This window comes from Anolis carolinensis, chromosome 5 (genome assembly GCF_035594765.1).
Source record: "Anolis carolinensis isolate JA03-04 chromosome 5, rAnoCar3.1.pri, whole genome shotgun sequence".
Classification (NCBI taxonomy): domain Eukaryota; kingdom Metazoa; phylum Chordata; class Lepidosauria; order Squamata; family Dactyloidae; genus Anolis; species Anolis carolinensis.
Genome location: NC_085845.1, coordinates 37,690,415 through 37,700,628, shown reverse-complemented (window position 1 = coordinate 37,700,628; position 10,214 = coordinate 37,690,415). Strand labels below are relative to the sequence as shown.

The following is a 10,214-nucleotide window of genomic DNA, read 5'->3' as shown; positions in this document are numbered from 1 at the left end:
CTAGACTTTAGTCTTGTGGGATCTACTTTGCTTCTCACTAGAACCCTGAGGTCTAACAATTGAATTAGGCATGACTCCAAATGGTGCACATAAGGTTAAACAACAATCATAATTTTCTCTTCCTTTTTTAATTGTACATTCATGCAGGCCAACCCCTCTATGAAACAGGGGAGGTTTAAATCTTCTTCCTGCATCTATTCTGCTGTCCATTAAATCAAAACGACATGAACATTAGGGAGAACCTCCTGGCTGTAAGAGCTGTTCAGTAGTGGAACTCACTGCCTTGGAGTACAGTGGAGGCTTCTTCTTCAGAGACTCTTAAACAGAGGCTGGGTGGCAATCTGTTACAGGTGTTTTTATTGTGTTTTTCCTGCATGGCAGGGGGTTGAACTGGATGGCCCATGTAGTCTCTTCCAATTCTATGATTCTATGGTGCTAAGATTTTTTTTAAAAGAAAGAAAGAAAGCTAGATAGATGTAGTTTAGCACCAAGTTTAGCCAACAGTTGTACATAATTGCTGAGCACATACTGAGGAAGTCTTTTACCATCCTGGAAACATATGTATGCATGCAAATCTTTTGCCACATAAATCTATTCTTTCATTTCTGAAGCTTTTTTTCCTTCAAATTTAGCAGTCTAAATTAGAAGACAGAAAAAAGCCATTTTGCTGTCACTGTTGTTAAGCCCTTCTCTTCTGCTGCGTTCTTAAGGTTTCCAGCACTATACATTTACTGTCTGTGGACTAGCTTAGGTGACGAATTAGCCACAGCAACTATAATCATAACCACTATGCAAAACAGTTGTAATATTCATAGGTGAAAAAAAATTGCATCAGTCAAATAACAAAACTCTTTTTTTTTCAGAATTCAACGTATTTCAGCAAATTTTTCATTCAAAACTAACAATATGGGGAATAAAAGAAGCATGTTGGAAAAGCCTTGCATTAGTAAACAATAACATTTTGAATCTTCTAGAAACAACTTGGAGGCATCTTCCAGCATGCATCCAGGGGTTGCTATTTCCTTCATCAACCAACTCTTCCTTATTTTTACACTTTCTTGTTTTAAACTTTGTTGATCAAACTTCAGCTTTTTTAACATGACGAGGATAACTCAGGTTAAGCTTGTGTACTGTCCCCTTTTCTCTTTGTTTTGCTCAGTAAGGTGTTTTGGAGGTGGCTGCTGTTGAGCCTTGCCTGTTGGATATGGACACATACTGCTATGGTAAGAATGGCTCGAGGGGAATCCTATTCCTTCCCATCTCAAACTTTTTTCATTGCAATATTTTGTGTAGATACGTTGTTACAACCCAACCTTGAAAGTCTCTCCAGCACTCCTTCATCATCTTCTCCATTCTGCTAAAACTTTCAAAGTTAGACAGAGGATATGTGGGAGAAAGTGCGGGCAGGTGGGTGTAAGAAGTTGTTGTAAAAAAAAAAAGCTTCTTTGTTAGAGGTTTTGTCAACTGAGATATGCTTGTAAAGACATTTCCAGACGGAGGGTGCTTCATGCTAGCAATTAGAAGGCATCCTGCAGCTTTTTCATCTTTTCCTCCTTAATAGAGGTTTTATGGAAAGGAGAAAGCAGTAGGGAAACAAGGGAGGATTACAAGTGGGAACTGACATCACAGAAAGCCTGTGTAGCATTCAGTAAATGAGGAGAGTGATGCTGTGATCTTTTTCTCTTAAACAGAGTGAAGTGGTATCCATTTCTGAATCAACTGTCTTCCTCTTCATTTGTAGAATATAAACTGTAGTGGTTCTAAGTGGCAGAGTCAAAATCGGATAAATTGTGGGATTTTTTTTTTTCATGTCAGGAGTGACTTGAGAAACTGCAAGTCAATTCTGGTGTGAGAGAATTGGCCATCTGCAAAGGAATGCCCAGATGTTTTGATGTTTTTCCCATCCTTGTGGGAGACTTCTCTCATGTTCCCGCATGGAGCTGGAGCTGATAGAGGGAGCTCATCCACGCTCTCCCCGGGTTGGATTCAAACTGGCAATCTTCAAGTCAGCAACCCAATCCACTGCTGCACCGGGGGATTCCAACTGTAGGATTGAATACTGGAGATTCTGTAAAAATATAGACTGGAATCACCACTCAACTATAGAAACCCATTGGGTGGCCTTGGCCAATTTACATACTCTTAGCCTAGGAAGAAGACAACAAGCCTTTTCTGAATATATCCTGCCAACATACCTCTGTATTTACCAGAGGTTTACCAAAAGTCATAGTTGACTTGAAGGTATGTAAACATAATACAGAATACATCCGTTTTGTGCTATTATGATGTTGTTTTATCCATTTTATTATACTATATTTTAACTGTGCTGATCGGGTTTGTCCCCATGTGAGCCACCCAAGTCCCTTCAGGGAGATGGAAGTAGAATACAAAAAAAAGTTATTATCTGTTCAGTCACTAATAAAGTTTTACAACAGATGTACTGACCCACCATTTCTTCCTTGCCTGAAAAATACAGTAGTAAAACAATTTGCCCCTTGCCAGCCCTTCACAACTCTTAAGTGTTTTCAACATACTGATTTTTGCAAAGCTCTTTCTCTTAGCACATGTTTATGTTAGCATCAAAAATGCTGGCCACATATTCAGCTGAAGAATTTAAAACAATTCTTCACCAAGCCTCTGATTAGGAGAATTATCCTTTGCTTGTAGATAGAAATGTAATACCCTACGCTTCAACCCCTGCTGTTGTGTTCTCTCAAATTTAGGCAATTCTAAATAGACACAGGTTTTTACACCTCTCAGCACATCTTGGTCCTGTGTAACATTGAGTCTGTAATAAGGATGAAACGTCCATTTGCATGAAAAGCATTTTGTTTTTTGCATATGTCATAACATTAGCAGCCAGCATATGTCTCTATCGCTATAAACAAAGCAGTTACATTTACAGAACAGACACTGAATAAAAAATACTTATTTTCATCATGTTACTTCTTTTCATACGACTAAAATATGCTTAAGGACTGGTTTTATGGGCTAATGAAAAGGATGAGATTTTTGCAACCCTATAAATATCTAGTCAGAAGGAATTCCAATTAGGTTGAGTTAATCTTACTCATAGGTAAGTAGGTATATAGTTGAAGCCCGCTTTGAGTCTCCTTTGTGGGAAAAAAAAGTAGGGTATAAATAAACACCATCATCATTATCATGAAGGACAGTAGCAAACTTGGCAGGAGCTTCCAGAATCTGGAAACATTACCAAAAGAGCTCTTTAAAGAAGACAATCTTGGAAATAGCAACCTCCCAAGCCATCACTATTTATTCGTTAATGTATATATTTGGTAACCTGTATTCTATATGTATGTTGATTTCACTCTTTGGTGTGGGAGGAATTATAGACATGTGATTATACTGAGCATGTGCAAACTCAAGATTCCATTTTGTATTCAGTTCTGTTTAGACCTCAGAGGAGGTGAATGCATGCATATATCTGTTTGGACTTCAGTGGAGAAGTCACTTTAGAGATTTCAATATTTGCTTATGGAGTTCAGTGAGTACAGCTATACTAAAGCCCGGGGCTGTGGCGCAGACGGGAGAGCAAGCCAGTGCAATTAACTGCAATGGATCACTGACCAGGAGGACATAAGTTCAAGGCCCGCTCGGAGCTATGTTGTTGTTTGTCTTTGTCCTATGTTAAAAGGCATTGAATGTTTGCCTAATATGTGTAATGTGATCCGCCCTGAGTGAGAAGGGCGGAATATAAATGCTGTAAATAAATAAATAAATAAATAAAGACTATGAACTATTGATAAAGAACGATAACCTGTGTTCTCAACACAGAGAGAAGAAGCTACATTCTATCTGTAACTTAACTTTATTAAGAAATGTGCCTGTATGGTGAATTAATACAAGCTATGTTATTTTTCAAAGAATACTTTCTTTTTATCTCTGAGTGCATGTTTTAACTAAGAGGTTTAAAGGGAGTGTATATCTTTTGGGCAACTTCAACTGCAAAGAAACAACCATCCTCTGCTAACCAAATACATTTTTGTAGTGGCATGTCTTTATCCTTGGCAGTCTAAAGACATGGTTCTTCAGTCTGACAGCTGAGGTTACCTGTGTGCTATTACATGAATGCTTGTGAATATCACTTGTTAAAAGAGTTGACTTCTAACAAGGTCATGGTTTTCTTGATTAGTAGCTTTCCAATGGTGGTCTCCATATATTTATGAAGATTCACATTTGCCAAAAGGATATGTGCCCATAGACTGGGTGTCAAGGACAGAACGCCACAAGATAAGATATAACAAAGTTTATTGGAGTTACAGAACCAAAAATGCCCGTAAAAGACAAGGGCTAGGCAAACATTGGCCTTAAAAGTAAAAAGACACAAGGAAAACGTTCAAAAGATAAACCGGATTAAACCGGAGTTTAATCCGGGTTAAACGAAAAAAGCTTACTTCAGCCTGGGACTTAAACAAACAAAAGCTGGTGAACAAAAGGTTCAAAGGAATACAAAAACTGGCAGCAGATGCTTCTCTGCTGCCAAAGGCTATGTTTGAGTAACTAAGAGGTTACTCCTCCACACAGCAAGCAATTTCCAGATACAAACGCAGCATTCAAGGGCAGAAGCGGTCAGCGAAGTTCCAATCCGGTCCGAAGGTCGTAAGGCAGGTACAGACGTTTGTAGTTCACCAGGTCTAACGATAATCACAGGAAGGAGAGTCCGAGGCCGTAGTCAGTCAGTCAGTCAGTCAGTCCAGAATAAACAGATGGCGTCCGTCAAGAAGACGACGGAGGTCCAAGGTAGTCAGCAAACGAATCACACCCGTCTTCAGGAATTTCCCACACAGAGCCCAAGCGTTCGTCCAGATTACCTTGCCCAACGCAATTAGCCATTGCTTCCAAACCCCATTTTATGCCAGTTTACAGTTCCTCATCGCTATCAGCTGTTACCCTAATCCCAGGCGTTTCCTCATCACTTTCCTCATCAGAACTGAAACACCTTTGACTACGTCCCACAGCATCCCCAGCTGTGGATCCCGTCCCATCCCTCCAGCTTGTCCACGGGTCTAATCCTGAAGGTCCCCAATCGCCTTCCATACTATCATTGCCAGTGGCACCCAAATCCTCCCTCACACGAGTCCATTCCATGTCATCCTCCTCTGAGCTAACCATCTCTTCCTCCATTCTCTCAGTAAAACCCTCAAAGGAATCCTCGTCAGATGGTTCTGCAAATAAGTCCCGCAGCCGCTTCCTTTCTCGCTCCTCAAGAGTATCTGACTCCTGAGGAGTCTTACGACCACGTCTCCCAGTATCGGAGCCATAAGGCTCAACCATAACACTATCCCCTCTCACAAAGGCCTCCTCCTCCAAAGTTGGAGAGACAGCAGTGATGTCTTCAGCTACAGCACCACGACGTCCAGAGGTATCTAACTTTAACAAAGAACGGTGAAAAACAGGATGGATCTTAAAAGTAGAAGGCAAACGCAAACGAAATGCTACCGAAGAAATCTTTTTAACAATAGGAAAAGGTCCCAAATACCGCGGCACAAACTTTCCCCCAGCCTGTTTAATGTACTTAGAGGACAACCATACCAAATCCCCCTCTTCCAACTCTTCCCCTGCTTGTCTATGACGGTTGGCTTGAGTCTTTTGCGCTGCTTTAGCTTCTAATAGTAAACGACGAGCAACATCATGCAAAGCAGCCATTTCAGAAGAACGGTACACCGGGTCAGAGGAAACCACATTGGTTGACGGCGCCACACCTCCCCGTGGATGAAAACCATAAGTCAGCTCAAATGGGGTATGCTGACTAGACGTGTGCACCGCATTGTTATAGGCGAACTCAGCCACCGGTAGCCATTTTACCCAAGCAGTTGGTTGGTCTAAACAGAAACAACGTAAATATTGCTCCAACAACCCATTGACCCTTTCAGATTGACCATCCGTCTGCGGATGAAAAGCTGAGGAGACATTCAATTTAGTTCCTAAACACTCATGGAAGTGTCTCCAAAAACGCGACACAAATTGTGGAGCTCTGTCAGAAATAATCACTTCAGGAGCGCCATGTAAACGGTAAATGTGTTTGGTAAACAATAACGCCAATGTAGGAGCCGCTGGGATTGTCGAACATGGTATAAAATGAGCCATTTTAGAAAATAAATCCACCACCACCCAAATACATGTATAACCCCCAGACTTAGGCAAATCAGAAATGAAATCCATGGAAATAATTTGCCATGGTCTCTCAGGGACAGGCAAGGAAGATAGTAAACCTCTAGGGCGCCCAACAGGCGTCTTACTCTGCTGGCAAACAGCGCAGCTATCACAGAAGCGAAGAATGTCTTGTCGCATCTTTGGCCACCAGTAGGTTCTGGTAATGAGCTGTACGGTCTTAAATCTGCCAAAATGCCCAGCCATGGGTTCGTCATGATGTGCTCTAATGACCTCCAACCTGAGTGCCCCCACTGGTACATAAACCTGTCCATTGCATACCAGTACTCCATCTTGATCTTGTAAATGAGGCAACATTGTACGATTCCCTACTGACAATAGCATGAGTTGCTCTTGAGTCCAGTTATCTTCCTTCTGAGCTTCTAGGATTTGAGCATGTAATCCCATCTCATTTTCCACTACACATAAAGAGGCAGTAGGCAAAATTGTCTGGCACACTACCTGCTCACTGGTCTTAAATTCGGGTTTGCGAGACAATGCATCTGCCCGCAAATTTGCCTTCCCTTCCACAAACTGAACTTTAAAATTAAACCTAGAGAAAAACAAAGCCCATCGAATCTGGCGTTGATTTAATTTCTTGGCCGTTTGCAAATGTTCCAAATTCTTGTGGTCAGATCTGACCACAATTTGATGCCGTGCGCCCTCTAACCAGTGCCGCCACACCTCAAACGCCACCTTGATAGCCAGTAATTCCTTCTCCCATATGGTATAATTTTGTTCAAATGGTGTTAGTTGCCGAGAGTAAAATCCACAGGGACGCAAAGTCCCTGATGAATCCCTTTGAGATAATACAGCCCCCAACGCATAGCTAGAAGCGTCTGCTTCTACTATGAACGGCTTGTCCACATCCGGATGTATTAGTATATTGTCTGCCTGGAAGCTAGACTTTAACTGTAAGAACGCATCGTGAGCCTCCCGCCCCCACACAAACGGTTGTTTCTTACGCAAGAGTTGCGTTAAAGGTATCGTGAGTTTGGCAAAGTTTGGGATAAACCCCCGGTAGTAGTTAGCGAAGCCTAAGAACCGCTGTACATCTTTCTTAGTCTTAAGTTCTTGCCATGAGTTGACTGCGTCAACTTTATGCGGATCCATTTTGAGTTCCTTTCCTGAAACTACATGTCCCAGGAACTCAACTTCAGGTACATGAAAAACACATTTAGAAGCCTTAGCGAAAAGCCCATTAGCCCGTAGGCGGTGTAGTACCTGCTTAACATGCTGTCGGTGTTCTTTTTCATCCTTAGAGAAAATTAATATATCGTCCAAATAAACCACCACAAATTGATCAATTAAGTCTCTAAATACATCGTTTATGAACCTTTGGAAGACCGCAGGCGCATTGCAAAGTCCGAAAGGCATTACACGGAACTCGTGGCATCCGAAACACGTGTTAAATGCCGTCTTCCATTCATCACCTTCACGTATTCTAATCAAGTTATACGCCCCCCGCAGGTCAAGCTTGGTAAAGATCTTAGCCCCCTGCACCCTCGATAGTAATTCCGAAATCAGAGGTAGCGGGTACCTATCTCTAATGGTGTGCTTGTTAAGAACCCGGTAATCACAAACCAACCTGAGTTCTCCTGTCTTTTTAGCTACAAAGAACACAGGTGCAGCAGTTGGAGAGCTAGATGGGCGAATAAATCCCTTAGCTAGGTTTTCGTCAAGGAATTCTCTCAAGGCTTGCCTTTCTGGTACTGTTAAGGCGTACAACCTTCCTGCTGGCAATTTTGCACCGTCCACTAGTCTAATAGCACAATCGTATGGTCTATGAGGCGGTAACTTATCCGCTTCCTTCTTACAAAATACGTCTTGAAATTCCCCATATTCACCAGGCACTCCCTCCATATCAAGCTGAGAAAGGTTTAGAGCAAAACATTCCTGCCTCTTAAAAGCTATAGTACGCGTCACCCAGTCCACTTGAGGATTTACTAAGGTTAACCAATCCATTCCCAGGATCACGTCGTACCTTGGTAATCGTGTAATATCCCAAACAAACTTTCCCATTACTCCTTGTACCTCCCACGTTATCTCTGAGGTCTCATGATTAACCACCCCAGTCTCCAATAATCTCCCATCCGCCCCTTCCACCCATACATCGCATGCTTTATGCACTACAGGAAGTCCATGCTTCCTTGCAAACCCAACATCCACATATGAGACCGTAGCCCCTGAGTCCAGCAGTGCCAAAGTAGAAGCAAGTTCTTTTCCCCCAACAGATAAAGAAATGGGTACAAAGACATGTTTCTTCCCCTCAGTTGACTGCTTTAAAAGCCCTAATGCGTTGGACTCACGTCGCACTAGGGCTGGCCTTTTCCCGAAAGCTGGGAAGGTTTTACATTACAAGTTCTGGCAAAATGCCCAGCATTCCCGCAATACAAACACAACCCCAGTTGTCTCCTACGGTTTTTTTCTGCTATAGATACTTTTTTAAACACCCCGAGTTCCATAGGTTCGTCCCCCTTTGTCACAAGTGCCTTAGGCTCAAACACAGGTGGCGCAGACATTGCTCTAGACTGTTTACGGGATTCGAACCGAGCGTCCAAACGCAACACTTTAGCTATTAAGGCATCCCAACTTTCTGCCGGCTCTAAACGTGCCAATTCATCCTGGAGGTAGTCATTTAAACCCGCAATAAACAAAAGCATAAATGCATTCTCCCCCCAGTCCAATTGATGTCGATACGAGTTAAACTTATTTAAATAATCCAAAACAGTCCCCTTTCCCTGTTTCAACCGATAAAGAGCCCAGCTAGCATTCTCCGTACGAAGGGGATCCCCAAAAGTGTCAGTTAATAATTTTTTGAAATCACTTAAATTGTCCTTGACTGGGTCATTTCCCAAAATCAAATTAGTGGCCCATTGTCCTGCGGGACCAGTCAATAAACTCAAAATAAATGCCACCTTGCTAGTATCCGTAGGAAAAGCCTGTACACTAATCTGGGAAAAATAAAGTTCAATTTGTGCCAAAAAGGTAGGCAGTTTGTTCCGAGACCCGTCGAAACGTTCGGGAGTCATAACATGTCCTTTGGCTGGCTGTGCTGCTTGTGCAGCGTAAAAAGCAGCCTGCAACTGATCAAAGCGAGCCTTGAGCTCCTCCATCGTCTTCTTGATGCAATTAACTACTAAGAAAAAACTTTTTTATGGCGTTGGGCAATCTGTCAAGGACAGAACGCCACAAGATAAGATATAACAAAGTTTATTGGAGTTACAGAACCAAAAATGCCCGTAAAAGACAAGGGCTAGGCAAACATTAGCCTTAAAAGTAAAAAGACACAAGGAAAACATTCAAAAGATAAACCGGATTAAACCGGAGTTTAATCCGGGTTAAACCAAAAAAGCTTACTTCAGCCTGGGACTTAAACAAACAAAAGCTGGTGAACAACAGGTTCAAAGGAATACAAAAACTGGCAGCAGGTGCTTCTCTGCTGCCAAAGGCTATGTTTGAGTAACTAAGAGGTTACTCCTCCACACAGCAAGCAATTTCCAGATACAAACGCAGCATTCAAGGGCAGAAGCGGTCAGCGAAGTTCCAATCCGGTCCGAAGGTCGTAAGGCAGGTACAGACGTTTGTAGTTCACCAGGTCCAACGATAATCACAGGAAGGAGAGTCCGAGGCCGTAGTCAGTCAGTCAGTCAGTCAGTCCAGAATAAACAGATGGCGTCCGTCAAGAAGACGACGGAGGTCCAAGGTAGTCAGCAAACGAATCACACCCGTCTTCAGGAATTTCCCACACAGAGCCCAAGCGTTCGTCCAGATTACCTTGCCCAACGCAATTAGCCATTGCTTCCAAACCCCATTTTATGCCAGTTTACAGCTCCTCATCGCTATCAGCTGTTACCCTAATCCCAGGCGTTTCCTCATCACTTTCCTCATCAGAACTGAAACAACTTTGACTACGCCCCACAGCATCCCCAGCTGTGGATCCCGTCCCATCCCTCCAGCTTGTCCACGGGTCTAATCCTGAAGGTCCCCAATCGCCTTCCATACTATCATTGCTAGTGGCACCCAAATCCTCCCTCACACGA

At 42.7% G+C, this 10,214-nt stretch overlaps 1 long non-coding RNA gene across 1 annotated transcript in view; it reads right to left on the bottom strand.

Annotated features, from left to right (window-relative positions):
* Positions 1-835: 835 nt before the first annotated feature.
* The window catches only part of LOC103279037 (uncharacterized), a 117,124-nt gene continuing 107,745 nt past the window's right edge, over positions 836-10,214 (bottom strand). Inside the window, exon 6 of the long non-coding RNA XR_010007034.1 lies at positions 836-2,068. This is a non-coding gene — a long non-coding RNA (uncharacterized LOC103279037). The remainder of the gene's footprint in view (positions 2,069-10,214) is intronic.